Raw genomic sequence first — 18939 nt, 5'->3', positions numbered from 1 at the left:
CCAACACTGCAAAACGTAGAAACCTCTAATGCAGCAGCCATATGGGTATATGCAAGTATGCCTCGAGTTCGAGGGCAATGAGAAATTCTCTCACTTGCCAAGGCTATGACTGCTCTTAGATCTCAAAGGTCTAAACTGCTGCTTTCAAGTGTCTTGCTTTCGCATGGAGACACTAAGACTGGATGAAAAAAGTGCCTTCCTTCTTTAGGACAATTAAGTAGACAGAGTATCTGCCTTGTCCCTGGTTTGGCCTGGGGAACTGTACAATAGCCCTAAATGCCAACAAGGAATCTGCCTGAACCTTGATGCCTTGGTTCCCTTTTGTCAAGGAGACTCCAAGAAGAGGAGCGACTGGGCAGGAGAACTCTAACTTCTAACTTGTAACCTTAAGAATATCCAGAACCAACTGGTCTGATGTGATTCTGGCCCATACCTCCTGAAACTGCTAAAGATGCCCTCCGACCAGAGGAAGAGAATAGTGGACCAGCCTCACATCATTGCGAAGCTCAGGAGGCACTGAGTGCTCTAGCTGACTGAAAGGCCTTCCAAGGCCCTGTCCACACAAAAGAAAGACTGGAATGCCTGAAAGCAGGACTTCTGACCATATTGCTGACAACCAGATCAATACCATTTGCAGTCTCAAAATGAGTCCTGCCTGACGACATGAGGATTTCAACTTATCCTCAGGCAACTGGAGTGGCTTAGTTTCCCCAGTTCTTTCACCTAGTTCCTGAGATGATCTCCAAATCATGCCCCGAAAGGGCAGTTTAACTAGATGTGAGCGACACTGCATCTGCTGCCCAAGGCTGCAACCAGAGTTGCCAACTTGCCATGAAAGCCAAAGACATACTGCGGGCCATAACGTGTCATAAATAGTATCTGCCAATTGGCCAACCCTGCTTCCAGCTGGGTGTTATAGCACCCATCTTGTGTTGCCAACTGCTGACGCCACTTCAGACATGCTCTTAGCATGAATGAGCTGCACACTGTCTCTTGAAGGCCCAAAGAGGCCACTTCAAGACTTGTTTCAGCAAGACTTCTAGATTCCTATCCTGTAGGTTGTTTAGGGGAATGCCCTCTTCCACCAGCAAGGTAGTCTTTTTAGCCACTGCCATAACCAGGGAGTCCACCCTGGGAAGCTGCAATTTATTTTTCTCCTCCAGAGCTAACAGGTAAAGAGAGGCAAACCACAGCTCTTCCCACTCTCAGCCCCATATCAGGTGAGACCCATTCTACTGTAATCGGGTCCTGAATGTCTGGATTCATCGGGAAGGCCTTAAAAGGACCTCTTGCAACTTGCTTCTCACAGGTCTCCCACTAAACCACCTCTCTCCCCCAATCTGTTCAAAATTCTGCTGCTCAGCTTATATTCCACCAGTGTCACTATGCTCATTTTAACCCTCTCCTCAAGTCACTTCATTGGCTCCCTATCCATTTCTTCATACAGTTCAAAACTCCTATTGACTTATAAAGTGCATTCACTCCGCAGCTCCTCAGTACCTCTCCATTCTTATCTCTCCCTACACTCAACCCCAGGAACTCCGTTCATTGGGTAAATGTCTCTTTTCTGTATCCTCCTCATCCACTGCCAACTCCAGACTTCATTCTTTTTATCTTGCTGCACCATACACCTGGAATAGACTTCCTGATTCAGTATGTCATGCTCTATCTCTAGCAGTCTTCAAATCTAGGCTAAAATCTCATCTTTTTGAGGCTGCTTTTAACTCCTAACCCCTATTCACTTGTTCAGTACCCATGTCCGTTTTATCATTCCCACCTAAGTATGTCCCTCATTTGTCCTGTTTGTCCCGATTAGATTGTAAACTCTGTCAAGCAGCGACTGTCTCTCCATGTTCAAGTGTACAGCACTGCATATGTCTAGTAGCATTACAGAAATGTTAAGAAGTAGTAGTAGTAGTAAGCTCCCCTCATGATAGATGAAGATGACATTCCTAACCCTGAAGCAGAAGGCTCTTCAATGGAAACCACCACCAGTGACTCAGAAATAAGAATAACGAGCTCCTCTTATGAAACAACCTCAGTACTTTCAGATCATCCCCCCTCCTCAAGAAGGAGCTCCAACAATGCCTCCTTCAACAAGTTTCTCTGAATAGTCTGAGCCCACATCAGATAAGGAGGAAGAAACGAAGATAGCCTCATCTGCCTACTCCTGGAGGTCTACATGAGATCTCTTAGGAGTTGGAGGGGCAAGAAACTCAAGCACCTTAGAGCAACTCTAGCCATCCCTGCTTCAGTAAATAGGTCTGGTGTAAGAGCAATATAAACTCTGGAGAATACAAAGATCCCAATGCAGCTGAATGCTTTGTCAGGCCCAGAGGCTGTAAAATGGCGGCCATGTTCCGCACATGATTAGACAGAGGCTGTTCTTCACTACCAATTGGCCCCGACATAATGGTGCCTGCTTTGGTACTCGCCTGCATTAAATTGTACACCAACCTTGCTGGACAGCTCAAAGACCCCAGCATATTCAGATGCTGTGCCAAGTCTGAAGATATTCTGCAGATGACTGTTTCCTCCGTGACCCGTAAGATTCCTGACTTGCACGCACTGCAATGCACCAATGCTGGCTAGCAGGTCTCACACAAGAACACCACCTTCTGCGGGAGTCACTATTCACCCCGACTGTCATAAGCACAGCACGTGTCCCAAGCAGTAAGTCAGGATCTCTTGAAGTCTTCCAAGTGGTTCTGAGTCACACGTTAAACTGGACTTACCACTGCAGGCTTCTGCCCCTAAGCTCACAGTCTCTACAACTCTTACCACAGGTGAGAAAGCTCAGAAGTGATACTTTGTCCCATGCTCTCCAGCAAACGTTTTTTGTTTTTTTTTAAATTTTTTAAGGCTCTGCTGGAAAAGTCATTCCATCCCCTTTATCATTTTTGTCGCCCTTCTCTGCACTTTTTCTAATTCCACTATATCTTTTTTGAGACGCGGCGACCATAATTGAACACAATATTTGAGGTGCAGTTGCACCATGGAGCGATACAAAGGCATTATAAACATCCTCATTTTTGTTTTCCATTCCTTTCCTTTCCTAATAATACCTAACATTCTATTTGCTTTCTTAGTCGCAGCAGCACACTGAGCAGAAGGTTTCAACGTATCATCAACGACGACACCTAGATCCCTTTCTTGGTCCGTGACTCCTAACATGGAACCTTGCATGACATAGCTATAACTCGGGTTCCTCTTTCCCACATGCATCACTTTGCACTTGCTCATATTAAAAGTCATCTGCCATTTAGACGCCCAGTCTCGTAACGTCCGCTTGTAATTTTTCACAATCCTCCCGTGATTTAACAACTTTGAATAACTTTGTGTCATCAGCAAATGTAACTACCTCACTCATTACTCCCATCTCTAGGTCATTTATAAATATGTTAAAAAGCAGCGGTCCCAACACAGAGCCCTGGGGAACCCCACTAACTACTCTTCTCCATTGAGAATACTGACCATTTAACCCTACTCTCTGTTTTCTATCTTTTAACCAGTTTTTAATCCATAACATTACCTCCTATCCCATGACTCTCCAATTTCCTCTGGAGTCTTTCATGAGGTACTTTGTCAAACGCTTTCTGAAAATCCAGGGCAAGTTTTGGTCACTTAGTCGTGACTGAAAACAGGTCTAACCAAAAACGTCTACTTTTGGCCCTAGATATTTTCATTTTGTTCCACTATTGCAGGAAAAAAACCCATCTCTTTTGGTGTCACCCATGTCCCACCCAAAATGCACCCCCCCCCCCCCCCCACCACCACCACGCTCCTTTCAAATCTGGGCTAACTGTAGAGCAAATGTCTAAAATCAAGGTATTGAAAATTGCAGCTTAGAATTTTTTGAGAGAAAAATGGCCGTCTGTCATCTTATGACTTTTTTCTCATTTTTCTCTTTTGAAAATGAGCCTCTAAAGAATGCCAGTATTTAATCATGAAGAAGTGGAACCTGTGCAGAGTGCCAAATACAACTCTAACCACCTTGTTGAGCAGACTGGATGGACTGTGCAGGTCTTTAGCTGCAGACATTTACTATGTTACTATGCTACTTTCTACCATATAATGGTGGAGCATCAAAGTGTAGCTCTCATGAACTACTTTTGGGGAAATTAAGAAAAGCCACAGAGACGAAACTACCAGCCTTGGTGTATATCTTGCACACAGAGTATGAAGAAGCCAATATTTCCAGCTTTCTTAATCTGAAAAACACTTCTATTTAAGAGTGAAACTCCATTTTGCATCCTGTTTGTGGACATAAGGCTTACTTCTGTTGAAATACTGATGCAGGACAGACCTTATGTCTATATGTTTATAGGACAACAAACAGGTTATAAATGCAATATTTGAACAGCAGCAACAAAACCCTCTTGGAAAAAAAGGTAAAAATGCCAGTCAGAATGTGACTGTTTGCTCTAGCTGAGGTTTAAGCCACTCAAATGAGCAGCTGCTTCTCAGGTGTTCAGGATCCTGGACCTGCATCTGTATGAAACAAGGCTCAATCTCTACTCCTATCTTCTTAGAAAGTCCAAAATTAAATCCGAAAAACCAGAAGAGGGGTTATAAAATGGGAAAATATCTAGTAATTTATTGGGATTTATTTACTGCCTTTTTAAAGGAATTCACTCAAAGCGGTATACAGTAAGAATAGATCAAACATGAGCAACAGGCAATTATAGCAGTAAAAATATTCAAACAACAATACAAAGTTTGGCATAGTATACTACTTACAATGTCAACACAATACGTAATAGAACATTTTAAATGACAGCGAAGGGTAACGCTAAGATGGAACATATATATAGGTAAGAGAGTAAGAAGAGTTAGAAAGTAAGGTGACGAAAATTGCACATGAGGTCAGAGAGATGGTTAAATATTTTCTCAGCTAGGGTAGGAGTGGATAAACATATCCTGCTGCAGTATGTGCAGTCCGTGTCACTCCGTGTGTGTGTGTGAGTGAGACTTGAAAAGCCAAGCTTTCACCTGCTTCCAGAAGGAGAGGTAGTCTTGTGTTAAGCAGAGCCTTTCAGACAGTGCATTCCAGAGTGTAGGGGCTACTCCGGAGAAGGCTCACTTGCAGGTATCACATTGTGTGTCCTTTGGAGAGGGCATGGTTAGTAATAGTCCTTGAACGGACCATAGTGTCCTTGGAGGTGTGTAGAATTGCAAGGGGCTGACGACACCTCAATGTCAAATGAGTAAGCCAGGCCCAAAAATAAAATTACATCAAATAAAATAACAGATGCAAAATACATCATGGTTGGTATAACAAAATCACAGCTCTCAACTAAAATAATGCACTCAGAAAAAAGGCTGGAATCAGACCAAAGTACAAACCCAATATATTTCTTCTTTTCAACCCTAAGGAATGTTGGGAAGAAATTATATATAAAGGGGTCAAAAAATGTCTCTCTCTTGTACATAAAGACGTTTATTCAAGTAATGTGTGAAGAACAAGTTAGTTTAGCACCTTCCAGTAACTGAGGATATGAGGAATGTTAGTTGTAACAGGATTTGTCGAATACAGGTACTCTGGTTTAATTCTATTTTTTTTTTTCATTTTTCTTATTCTCTCTCCCCATCTATTTCCCCATTTTGAAAGAGTCTGAAAAAAATTTGTGTTATTTCCTATTTCTTTTTGAATGACACCAACTCAATTTGACTTAGTTTCAATATGCAATTTTTTTCTTTTAATTTCATTTTGAATATTAAAATTTAAAACAAAAATTAAAACAAAAACAACAACAAAAAAAAACTGTGTGTCTGCGGCAAAAATAACTGAAAATTTAACAGAACCAAGTGAAAGAAAACTGGTGAAGAGAGTTTGAATATGGACCAGATCTGACCAGGGTTTCCTGATAACTCTTTCCTTTTGTCAGCTACACTGTTCTGCGCAAGTGGGGGTGCTATCCAATCCTAGCAGCAGATAGAAATAGAGAAAAAAAAACCTGAATGACCGCACCGGTATTAGCTGGTGGTGCTCCCTGGAAAGATCCGGCATACATCTAGGTCCCTTTTTTTTTTAAACACACTCAAGCCCCCAATCAATCACTGCAGCTGCAATGATAATCAAGCAGGCATACCACCACCAGGCTGGCAGTCACTACCCTGCATACTCCAGGATATAGCAATCTCACAGGAATTCTGTACTGCTGTAATTGTAATGTGTGATTTGACTTTTTTTTAAATAAACACTGAAAGGGAAAGTGCAGAGTGCACCCAGAGTCCTGTGCCCAAGCCTACCAAGGACAGGTAGCAAACAGTGCAGCTAACAAAAGGAAAGATAAATTCTGTTAAGGCATAAATTTCTTTTTCCTTAGCATCTAGCTACACTGTTTTACACAAGTAAGATGTTATCACAGCAGAACTAATGGGAGGGAAAAGATAAGGCCCCCCACCCCCCACCAAACAACAGCCCTGCTGAAGTCCAAAAACGGACCCTGGCCGACACATCCAATCTGTAGTGCTTGACAAATGAACCACATCACCGCTCTACAAATCTCTTCAAGAGCTACCGCCTGGGCATCTGCCAGGGATGGAACCTAAGGCCACCTTGAGTCACCTCACAATGGAGGCCTTAGAGGCTGCCTGGCACCTTCTAGGGCCATAAAAAATGAACAAAGAGGTGAAAATCATTCACCTCCTCCAGGTACCATAGCAGCATCCTCCGGACACCCAGCTTGTGAAGAAGGCCAGAGAACAGAGCCCTCCTTCACAAAGTAGGGCAAGCAAACTTTCTGATACACACAGAAGAAACCCCCCTTAGGGAAAAAGGGGCCATGTAAAGAGAAACCGAATCCTCTGCAATGGAGATATGGGTCCCGACAAGACTGAGTCTGCAGATCTGAAACACTTCAGGCCAAGGTAATGGCAACCACAAAGACTGTCTTGAGAGTGAGAAATTAATGGAGGCTGAGCACACCTCCCCATGCAAGGCCAGGGTGGTGCCCTTCAGCTGACCCTGAAAACTGGAAAGAGCAGCTACCTGGACCCTTGAGGAGTCAGATCCTCCTGGTCCAGTCCCTCTTGCAAGTAGCCTAGAATATTAGGAACTGGGGACTTGTGCCCTCCAAAGGAACAGAAACCATCCCACACACCAGGTTTCAAAAGCCTTCCATACACTGGTCCTAAGCCAGAGATGTGGAGGACTTCCAAGAGCACAGCAAGGAGAAAAACTACGCTTCTCTAAGCACCTCTTCTCAATGACTACACAGTAAGCTGGAAGGAATCTGATCTCCCATTTGTACTGGCCCTTGAAGGAAAAGATCTTGGCCCCTGCACAATGGGAGAGGGTCACCCTCTAACAAGAACATGAGTTGCATAACACGGCCGGCAGGGCCAATCCAGAGCTACTAACAAGACCAGATGAGGATGACACACAATCCTAGGTAACAGACGGCCTATCAGAGGCCAAGGAGGGAAGACAGCAGGGTTCCTCCATTAGCCATGGCTGAACTAGACTACCTCTTTCTTGAGAGGTTGGCTTCCTCCAACAACAGAACAAAATGCTCTGCTTTTGCATTTGCTGCAGAAGCTATAAGATCGAACAGCAGGGTTCCCAGCGGTTCACAATGAGCTGAAAGGCCTGTTGCACCAGCTTCCATTCTCCTGGATCCAGGTGAGAGCAGCTGAGAAAGTCTGCTTGCACATTGTCCTTGCCCGCAATAGGAACCACTGTGAGAGCCTGCAGGTGTCTCTCCGCCCATCGACAGATGCATATTGCATCTAAGGCTACCGCCTAACTCATGGTGCCTCCGTTTGTTGATATTAAGCCATTGAGGTGCCACTGACTGACATCAGCCTGACCGCCTTCTGTCAAAGAAGTGGTAGGAATTCCAACATCCAGGAAAACCTGCCTGTGTCTTCAGACAATTGATGGACCAAACTGCCTTCTGCAGGGTTCAGGTTTCCTGAGCTACATAGCCCAGGCAATGTAGCCCGGCTGAGATTCACATCCATTGTGACAACCACCCACTTTGGGGGATCCAATGGCACCCCCCCCCCCCCCCACAACCTCACAGGAGGTGAAGTGTGCTTTCCTACCAGGATAGATCGATTCTTGACGTTGGCAAAAGACATGGATGGTGGAAGACCTATGAGACTGGAGCCCACCAAAACAATAGGGCCCACTGCAGGGGGCCCATGTGAGCCCTCACCCAAGGAACTACAGCATCACTGCTGTGGAGCCCAGAAACTGCATGTAGTCCCATATCATGGGAATTGGGAGTTCGCACAATCTTCACTCAAAACTTCTTCGCTCAGTCCTCCAGGAGAAACACCATCCCCTGGGTAGTGTCGAAGTAGACTTACAGGTACTCTAGAGCCTGGGTGATTCTTGCTCCAATTCACAGCCCAGCCTAGAGTCTCCAACCAAGAAATGGCCAGGCTGGCCTCTGCTGCAGTATGCTTGAATCAGCCAGTCATCCACATAAGAATGCACCCCGATTTCCCTAGCAGTGCAGTTAAGCATCAACCACCACCATAACCATGGAAACAGTGCAGGGAGCCGTGGAGAGTCCAAAGGGTAAGTCCTGAAACTCGTAAGGGTAAAGCATGTGATGGGCTGCGATGGGAATGTGCACATAGGCCTCCATGAGGTTGGGGGCCATCAAGAACTCGCCCAGTCAAACTGGAGCGATCATTGACCCAAGAGTTTCCGTGTAAAAATGCTGAAGGAAAGATCCACCGGTCCTGGGGAGCACAGAATAAACGGAACAACATCCCAGACTGCACTGTTCGCAAAGCATCAGTTCCACAGCACCAAGCTCCAACAGGTGCTTGAGAGTAAGGGCAACAGCCCATTGCTTTTGCTCCAAGCCACACAGGGAAGACATTGGGAACAGGGCAGGAGAGCGCCAGGTAGTATCCCTTTTGAACCACCTCCAGAACCCACCGGATCAGGGAGATGTGGGCCTACTCACTACAGAAGAGGGACAACCTGACCTATACTCAAACAACCGAGAGGCCCAGTGCATTCTCACTGAGTAGGATGGACCACTGGAGCTCTGAGTTGGCTGTCAAGATGGGAATCTTCTGTGGACTCCGGCAGCAGCTGCAGCAGTGTGACATGGCACATGCCATATAGCCACTGTAGATTGCTGCTTGAATGCTGGATGCCTCTACTGATAAACCACACATTTATTGTGGAGCTCCCAGAGAACCGAACCACCCTTAAACAGGGACAGTTGTCGCCTTAGTGAATGTCGTAAAGAGAACATCCAACTTAGGGTATATGCCTAGCACTTCTCCACCTCCTCGAGGGTGAAGGAATACAGGCAATCGAGGGCCGGAGCCTCCTTAAGAACCCCAACAGGGGCCCACTTCACCATCCTTTGGAAATCTATTGAAAGCAGCATCTAATGGTTGAATATATTAAATTATACTTTTTCCAATTTTATTATTCTTTCCAAGCCAACATAATGTTTGAGTACCACTCTGTCTCTCTATGTCAGGTGTTCAGCGCTGCGTGCGTCTGGTAGCGCTATACAAATGTTAATAATAATAATCAAAGTACAGCCCCCCCCTTCCTGCCAAATCACACAGAGACAACACCAATACAAATATACACACACAAGGGTTGGAAAGAATGCCTCATATACTCTGCATGCTTTCTCCACTTGTTTGGTCTAAGTTTGGATCGGTTCAGACTCAAATTTGCCCATTGTTGGCATTAAGTTTTAAACTTGTTCAGAATATTCATTATTCTGCACTACAGTTTCCTCAAACTAACCAGAGTAATATAGTTCTGACAACTTTGGAATGAAAGAATGTGAGCAGCAGTTGGAATTTATCATAGGGTACAATGATTCTACATAAAAAGGACAAATGGATTAAGCTGCTACATGGTTAAAATGAGAAACCATATTTTAAATCATTTAGCCTGCAACTAATCCATAAAAGAGAAATAAAATGCTCAGTAAAATTGTAAAATCACAGAAGAGAGCCTCCCAGCACTACAGCTCCTCATACAACTGTTTGCCAGGCAAGTTGCCAAAAAGCCAAAACAATTCTGCATTGGAAGTCACACTGCACCACCTACTAGAGTTCTAGGCACAGAAAAGGGATGAGGACAGAGAGAGAAAACAAAACTCATATCTAACCAACTAAAAATAAAAAGATTTCAGAAAAGAAAACACCCAACCATCCTTTCAAACATAACAATTAATAAAACACACCTATGATCTTCTACATTAGTGCACAGCCACAGAGCAAAGAGAATAAATTAGAATTCTCAATTGATATAAAAGACAATGCAGCCACAGAGCCAAGAAAAAGGGCTGAACTAAAGGGAAACCTTCAAACAAAAAGGAAAATCAATAGAAAAATGAATATGAAAGTGTCATATGACCAATTTTAGACTTTTGGAAAACATATGAACAACATTGGTGCTTGTTGAGGACCATTTCTCCTTATGCACTCAGCATCCATCATTTCCTTCAGTTTTATTTATTTACAATTTTTTTACGCTGCAGTATCCAAAAGTTTACCCATAACCTGAAGCCTATGACTCCTAAATAACAAACATTTAAAAGGCTTTATCATGGGAAAATCAGAATCAATGTGCTTCCTTAAACTACACAAAAAACTAAAAATGGAGTATACTTAAGTCATTATATATTAAGTTTCTAGCTGCCAAATCTGTGGGAAGAATTAGGGAATGCAAAATGGAGAGGGGAGACAGAATGAGCATAGGAAAGGTCAAGAGATCTGTCCAAGGTCACAGCGTGAGGAAGTGACTGGTATATGAGGAGGGCAGTCCTGTGCCAATATATGCCACCAGGGCTGCATATGATGAAAAACAGCAATAAAACACCAAAGCTAGATTACCTTCCCCTCTCCAAAAATGGCCAAACAGTTCAAAGAAAACCATACCCAAGTGCAACCTTTCAAAGCCCACTAAGAAAGCTGAAATAAGCCTCTCTTCAGCTGGTCTGTTCTAAAATTAAAGCTGCACCCTTGCACTATTCTGATCTTTAGAAAAAAAAATCACAGCTGAAACAGAGTCACAGATACCCTAATATGAGCTGTATCCAACTAGCTCATGCAGGTACAATATGTATGTTGCCATCTGTGACACTATCCCTATATGACCACCCATGTTAAAGTAATAGGGTAAAATTTTCAAACACAGCCTAAAGGTTATACATTACCTTGTGCATGTGGTTACAAAGAAGGAGGGGGCTTTATCACTATTAGCCATATTAAACACTGAATAGTGAAGGTGGTATACTTTTTAACATAACCGTACCACATATCCTCAGAAGGAGACACACATTGCTGACACACTGACAGCAGCTGCATTTATGCCTCATGAAATGGAAGTAGAGCTGATACATTTGGGTTATGGGGAAATCCTTGCACTAAGCACAGTCAGTACTCAAAATATTTTCAATCTTGACAGAAAACTGACAGCAGAAGCTGCCTATGCTAGGCAAAGAGCAGGATTGAAACTGTACTTTTAAAGGAGGGAGGCAGTGTAATTTAGTTCTGTGTGTACAGATTCATCAAGGATTTGCTGTGAAAGTTTACAAGAGGATACTATTTTGCTGTAATATGAAAAATCTCTCTTACCTTCTTACGTACTGTCACGAAACTCCTAGCACCCGCCTGGGGTTAACCCTGCAGCCATCTGGAGGGTCTGTCCCCAGCACTGCTCAGGCCTGCCTGCACCTGGGCACGTGCTCTATACCAGCACCCTCCTCCCACCGACTGGGACCCGCTTGCCTCTGAGCTAGTCTCCCACTCTCAGGTTATTCCCCTGTGATTTCTAGAACACTGGGGCCACACTCCAGGAGTCCCACAGTTCCTAGAAAGCACCCACAGACCCAAAAACGCAAACCAGGATTCTTAGTCAGTTCAGGACAGCAGTCAATAAATAATGTCACAGAACTTGAACAATGAACAGAAAAAGGTGAACTCAGCAAGCAATAACAGGTAACTGAACATGGATCAATTATAAAACTAATCTAAACATTTGTTTACTACCTGGGTAGTACTTGGGAGTTAAGGAAATGTAGCTGCTCACAGGTTATAAAATAACTGCTCACAGGGCCTCAGTAAAGAGATCTTTCTCTCTCCGCTCCCTGGCTGAGTCTGGGGAAAATCCAGTACTTTCAGGCTACATTTGAAATCCAGGGCCAATCAGAGCCCAAGGCATCAATTTTATAGTCTGGAAACCAGATGCACTAGGCTGTGGTTGCTGGGGCAATGGGGAAGAGGCTAAAGCTGCAGAGCACCCACCCACTAATCCCCAGAAGCTACAACACTTGCTCTCTTTGCATTGGCCACTTACCCCAGCAGCTCCAGATTTAACCTCTGTCCACTGTTCAACCCCATCAAGATATTTACGAAAAACAGTCAGATACACATACAGGAATAGCCACCAACAGAATCTGGTCTCCCTTCCAACTACCAACCCATGACACAGTAAAACATTACCTCCTAAAATATTTCAAACACACAATGTATACTAGATCCTTGTCCTAGTTACCTTATGAATGAAGGAAGCTCCTAAGATATTCATCAATCTGCTTCAGCAGCATATCTCCTTCCTACTATACCACAGCACTTTCCCTGATAATAAAGGTTCTATTATCCTATGTTTTTTAGTGGAGTTCTTACATGGCCCCCTCTGACAACCTAGTATCAGTGAGGGCTGTAATTATTTCTCTGATATACCTACTTACCATAAGAAATATACAATTTGGAAATATGGGGCAAATAGGGTTTCTACCTCCTAACACCCACCCAAGATACAATGGACCAGCCACCTATGAGATATGGGGTGACAGCAAAGACAGAGGCTATTTTCCTTCCAAAGGGATAGTTTTTATTCCAGCATAGATGATAACAAAGCAGTTAGATGATTAGGCAACAATTAGGCAATAAAACAATTAGACAAAGTAATTGGACAGGGTGATCAGAAAAAGTAACCAAAGTAATTAGGCATAGTAATTAGGGAATTAGGCAAAGTAATTAGGTAGAGTAACAAATAGCAAAGAAATCAGGCAGTAGCAATTTGTTACTAGAGAGAGAGAGACCACTGTGATAAAGAGTCACTCAGTTGGCCATCTCACCCACTCTAACTAGATACAACATAACCGTGCCTTATATAAAGTGGATTGAGCATCAATCCCCCTCCCAGCCAGTCCACAACCTGCAATCTCAGCTACTTTCTGTCTCACCCCATTGTTTACATAGAATGAAACACAGTATCTGAATGTTCTGGAACACAGAACACGATATCTGAATGTTTACAAAACCCAGCATCTTAAAATAAGTCCAAGGTTTTTTTTTTTACTGAAGATTGCAGTGCCATTTCGTTACAAGAATTTGCCTAGGACCCCGGTCTTATCATAGTGTTATCTAAGTCCTCAACACTTTTCACTCCCAAACTGTAAACATATTCTTCAGTGTCCTTGTCAGCGTAGAATCAGCAGCACCATTTCTGTCAGGTGAGGGGAAGAGCACTCTTTGCTGGTACAGTGTGACCTTGTATGTACAGCTCTTAGCAATAATACAGAGAACACAGAAAAAAATGCAGCTTTCAGGCAGTTTTAAGATTTAAGCCTTTAGCTTTGTAGGTCATAGGTCATGCCTGCCAGTGGTCAGGAAAGTGCAAATCAATTCATTCCCCTCTTGATGATTGAGAAATCATCACCTGTACAGATAATAATCAGCCGGGTGTCCATTCAATGTCCATTGATGAAGGGTACAACAGTTTGAAAAGGAAGGAACCCAAACTAAACCTATCTATGCCTGGGGAGTTGAAATAAACTCTAAAAGGATAAACTCATGTAACCAATAAGCGACTAAACATTCAATCTTACAAAGAGAAGATTTAAAAATTGAGTGAAACATTTAGCTAACACCAATACCAAAAAACAATTCAATCACGATAACTGAAGTAACAAACTGCAGACCAGTAGCCTCCATTCCTTTGATGATAAAGGTGATGAAAGGAATAGTAGAAGCACAAACTATGGACTACCTTTCACATTTCTCCCTACTACACAAATCACAATCAGGTTTCACACCATGCTATAGCATCGAGACTGTCCTTACTACCCTAGTATCAAATCTCAGAAAAGAAATTAGCATAGGGTCTAAGATCTTAATAATGCAGTTCGATATGTCTAGCAAATTTGATATAGTAGATCATAATACATAGTAACATACATAGTAGATGACGGCAGAAAAAGACCTGCATGGTCCATCCAGTCTGCCCAACAAGATAAACTCATATGTGCTACTTTTTGTGTATACCTTACCTTGATTTGTACCTGTCCTTTTCAGGGCACAGACCGTGTAAGTCTGCCCAGCACTATCCCCGCCTCCCGCCACCGGCTCTGCCACCCAATCTCGGCTAAGCTCCTTAGGATCCATTCTTTCTGAACAGGATTCCTTTATGTTTATCCCACGCGTGCTTGAATTCTGTTACCGTTTTTATTTCCACCACCTCCCGCCGGACGGCATTCCAAGCATCCACCACTCTCTCCATGAAAAAATACTTCCTGACATTTTTCTTGAGTCTGCCCCCCTTCAATCTCATTTCATGTCCTCTCGTTCTACTAAGCATACTAATCAACTTTGGCATACTTTGATGATGTGCTACAAGGTGTAGCGGTTCTTGAATATATCTATGATCATAGTTCTGCCTTAAGTGTTGGATGTACGCTTTGTTGGATTGATCAAATTGTTGAAATATAAAAATTAGCCCAATAGTAAGTTATTTGTTATATTTGTATCCCACATTTTCCCACCTATTTGCAGGCTTAATGTGGCTTACATAGTACTGGAGAGGTGTTCGCTGACTCCGGTATGAACAAATACAAAGTGATGCTGTGGTAAAATAAGGTTCATGTGGAACACAATAGGGAATCGTAGAGCGGAAGAGTTATGTTAAGTCCATGAGAGCTTAGAGAGGCCAAGTTAAAGGATGGTGCCCTTTTTATATCACTGTGCCATCAGGAATGGCTCTGAGGATCTGACAGCTTTGCAGAAGATCACTGGATGTGCCCTTTATGTTATGGCTTGGAAAACCACAAGAATTTGTTCTGACATCACAGCAGTGCTGACTCAAGCTGCACCTCTTTCTGTGTATCTTTGGATTGAGCTTTGAACTGTGCAATGCTGCCATGTCTCTGGTCAAAGAGTGACTTGGGCTTCATGGAAGGAGAAATTGGCACTACTGCTGCTGTCTTCCAAGCAAGCCTGGATTAGTGCAGGGACAGAAAAAGGTTCACATTGGTGCGATTCAGAGATCAGAGTAGTGGTTTGTGGAGGTTCGGTGTCTGTGTGGGGGTGTGTGGGGGAGTCTAAGGTAAGGAGAAAGATAATTAGAAGATGGTGTATCTTTCCCTCTCCTGATCTGGATTTCCCTTGAGTCCGCTTTATTTTTCTTGCAGGAAGTTTGGGCTGGTCTTGCATTTCATAACAGCCTGAACTTTTGCACTGTGTGGCTCAAGCCTACAGAAGCCAACTCACAGCAGGGGAATGGGAAACATGGCTGTTTCTTCTGCAGCTAGTGAGCTGAGGTGAATAGACCACATGCTCACAAGCCCATTAGATGAGCAGGGGTTCTCAACCCAGTCCTTGGGACACACCTAGCCAGTCAGGTTTTCAGAATAGCTATGGTGAATATGCATGAAACAGATTTGCATGGAATGGAGGTAGTGAATGCAGATTTATCATGCATATTGTGGATATCCTGAAAACCTGACTGGCTAGGTGTGTCCTGAGGACTCGGTTGAGAACTTCTGCTTTGGAGTGAAGAACATGAGAGAGAATAACAGGAACTATATGAGACTCAGTGAAGGTTGGGGGGGGTGAGGTTGTGTGAGAGGCAATTGTCTCTTTGCTTCACCTGTTAAAGGGGTGATGTGCAGTGGAACCTTAAGGCAATGCTTCTCAATCCAGTCCTCAGGGCACACCCAGTCAGTCAGAGTTTCAGCGTCTCCACAATGAAATATACATGAGTTGGTTTTGCATTCACTACCTCCTTGGTATGTAAATCTATCTTATGCATATTCATTGCACTGGAAATAAAAAGTTTCAATGAAAATGTAATGTTAAAAAAAAATAATAATAAAAAATTCAACACTAGAGAATGGGAAAAGGGGGGAATTACAATTTCAGCAAGAAAAGGAGGAGAAGCACATAGTAGCCCAGTCTCAAACCAAGTAAGTCATGTAATCAAGTGTAAGCATCAGTGAACAGAAATGTTTTGTTTTTTTTTTAATAGACCTTACATTTTTAGTTGGGATGTTTGATGGCCGAGTTGTTGAAGCAGTAGATTCCAGAGCTCCGGACGCTGGATCAACGAGACAGACCACCTGGTAGTGTCATAAATGATTTCTCTAAGAGAGGACGAGATTCTGGTTTTGTTGAGATGATCCGAGTGCGCTAGGCAGGCAGTATGGAGTTAACTACCGAGAAAGGAATAGAAGTTCACTGGAGGTCCAGATTTTATATACCAAAAGGAGTATTTTATATATATACTAGCCGTTGAGCCCGTAAAAACGGGCTGGTATTGGGGTTTTCCTTCCTTCCCCCTCCCCGTGAGGTCGCCACTGCTACCGTTCCCCCCCCCCCTCCCCGGAGTCGCCGCCGCCATCCCTCCACCCGGCCCGGGCCCTCTCTCTCTCCACTACTAAACTTACACATCCATTCGCCGGAACGCAGCACGCACATCAGCTGAGCTGCCGTCGGCCCTTCCTTCTCTGCCTGTGTCCCACCCTCCCGTGACGTAACGTCAGCAAGGGCGGGACACAGGCAGGGAAGGAAGGCCGACGGCAGCTCAGCTGATGTGCGTGCTGCGTTCCGGCGAATGGATGTGTAGTTTAGTAGCGGAGAGAGGGCCCGGGCCGGGTGTGTGTGTGTGTGTGGGGGGGGGGTAACGGTAGCGGCGACCTCGGGTGGGCGGGTGGGGGGGAGCGGTATCAACCTCGGCAGTGCAGTTTCCCTCTCTGTCCCGCCCTCGTCATCACGTATTGACGCGGGGGCGGGACAGAGAGGGAAGTCTCTACTGCGCATTTGCGAGTGAGTCAGTCACTCGCCGTTTATATGTTTGATGATGTTGGATTGGTAACCAGTAGGCTTCTTTCACTAGTGGCACAACATGATCATATTTCTGTGTCTGGTGAGGAGTTTAATGTATTTTTTATTATTTGAAGGTGTTTGAGATCTCTGGCCCTAATTCCTATACTATTACTACTATTTATTTCTATAAACGCTACTAGAAATATGCAGCGCTGTACACTTAAACATGAAGAGATTTTGTAAGCTCTGTCGAGCAGGGACAGTCTAATTAGAACAGACAAACAGGACAAATAAAGGATAAGGGAATTACTATGGTGGGAATGATAAAACATGGGTACTGAAAGAGTGAGTGTTAGGAGCAGCATCAAAAAGGCGGGCTATTAGCCTAGATTTGAAGACAGCCAGAGATGAAACTTGATGTACGGCCCAGGAAGTCTATTCCAGGCATATGGTGCAACAAGATAAAAGGAATGGAGTCTGGAATTAGCAGTGGAGGAGAAAGGGTGCAGGTAAGAGATTCACCCAATGAGTGGAGTTCCCGGGCAGGAGTATAGAGTAGTGCTGTCCGATTCAGTAAAAGAAAATTTCAATTTGATACAACTTGATTCTTTCAAAAAATTGGTTTTTCGATTCAATTTGATTTAACTTGATTGAAATATTGAGGCCCACATGCTAACATTATAACACACAGGTAGCAGCAACTGAACAAAGGCAAACTTTAGTGTGAGTACACCACGGCAGTGTTACATCATGTGGAAAGTGAAGTTTGGTCAAGGCCTACATCTTCCAGTTTTTATTAAGAAAATTCATTTTGTCCACTTTGGCTGGCTTCAGACAACTGCGTCTTACAGCTATAATTTGTCCAGAAGCAAAAAAATATATTTCTGAGGGCACAGAGCTGGCTGGCTTACACAGAAACATACTGTTCTTCAGACGCAATTGTTGTGGCTTCCTCAAAAGCCTGCAAAACAAACGAGTTTTTGGGCAAGATCATAGTCACATTCGGCAGGTGCACCTTTCTTTGTGATTTTATTGCTGCTGCTCAAAGCTAAACCAATGGGTTGCCTGCCCCTTAAACACGTACAAAATAGAATAATCCATTTGTGTATCTAAAAGTTAAAATTCTACAAAACAGATAAAGATGTGATTCCATGTGCCCCAATGAAAGGAGAGTTTTAATTCTACTTCCATTTAATTTCAATATATTCCATCATCTTTATAAACACCAGGCTTCCCAAGGCTGATTACAACAACAGTTAAGATAAACCCATCAGGAAACAGGATATCCTCACTGAAATCTGGTCATATGTATTGTATAGAAGAACAGTGAAGAAAAATTGCTACAGAGTTTATAATTGTTGTTTCTACCAGCTACAATAGTTTGTGAAGCTGTTTTAGTGATATTCAGTTGTTATTTCTTTTCTCCTCCACCTTTTAAGACATTGCCTATCCAACTGAAATAGCTTTAGACTTGTTACAGATGTGGACCAACAATAAAGAACGACATCGTGGAAAGCAGCAGCTCACAGGTTTGCTTCCTTTGTTTGGAGTGTATGGCAATGACGGCGGCGCAGGGGAAGTGAACACACAGATTAACCAAACTGGCTTACTTGCTTACAGTGGACTAGATAGGCGGCTCACTTCCACTTCTGTCTATTAAACCTTCTTGCTTGTCTGCCGGTCCTGCCCCCCGAAGTCAGTTCCTGTTCCAGCTACATGCCAATAGAGAGACTTTCTTGCCTGCGCTAACATAGAGAACTTGGGCAGCTGCAGTGGCTTGGGTGACAGCATGAGGAGAAAAAAGGAGGGAAATAGCAACAGCGGCTTCGGTGACAGTGTGTGGGGAGAGAGGTAGGTGAGAAAATCCCAAATCGAGACTAGTCCAGTGAT

The 18939-nt window shown here is 43.6% G+C and overlaps 1 protein-coding gene across 2 annotated transcripts in view; it reads right to left on the bottom strand.

Moving 5' to 3' along the window:
* The window catches only part of DNAJC5G (DnaJ heat shock protein family (Hsp40) member C5 gamma), a 102549-nt gene that overhangs the window by 72958 nt on the left and 10652 nt on the right, over positions 1-18939 (bottom strand). Inside the window, exon 2 of one of the 2 annotated variants that reach the window (XM_030198596.1) lies at positions 16260-16436. The exons of the other annotated variant lie outside the window; for it this stretch is intronic. The gene's annotated coding sequence lies outside the window, so the exon portion shown is untranslated. The remainder of the gene's footprint in view (positions 1-16259; positions 16437-18939) is intronic. 2 annotated transcript variants of the gene reach the window in all.

The sequence above is a fragment of the Microcaecilia unicolor genome, chromosome 3 (assembly GCF_901765095.1).
Source record: "Microcaecilia unicolor chromosome 3, aMicUni1.1, whole genome shotgun sequence".
In the NCBI taxonomy this organism is placed as follows: Eukaryota; Metazoa; Chordata; class Amphibia; order Gymnophiona; family Siphonopidae; genus Microcaecilia; species Microcaecilia unicolor.
The sequence above is the reverse complement of the archived record's forward strand: the minus strand, read 5'-3'. Positions and strand labels throughout refer to the sequence as shown.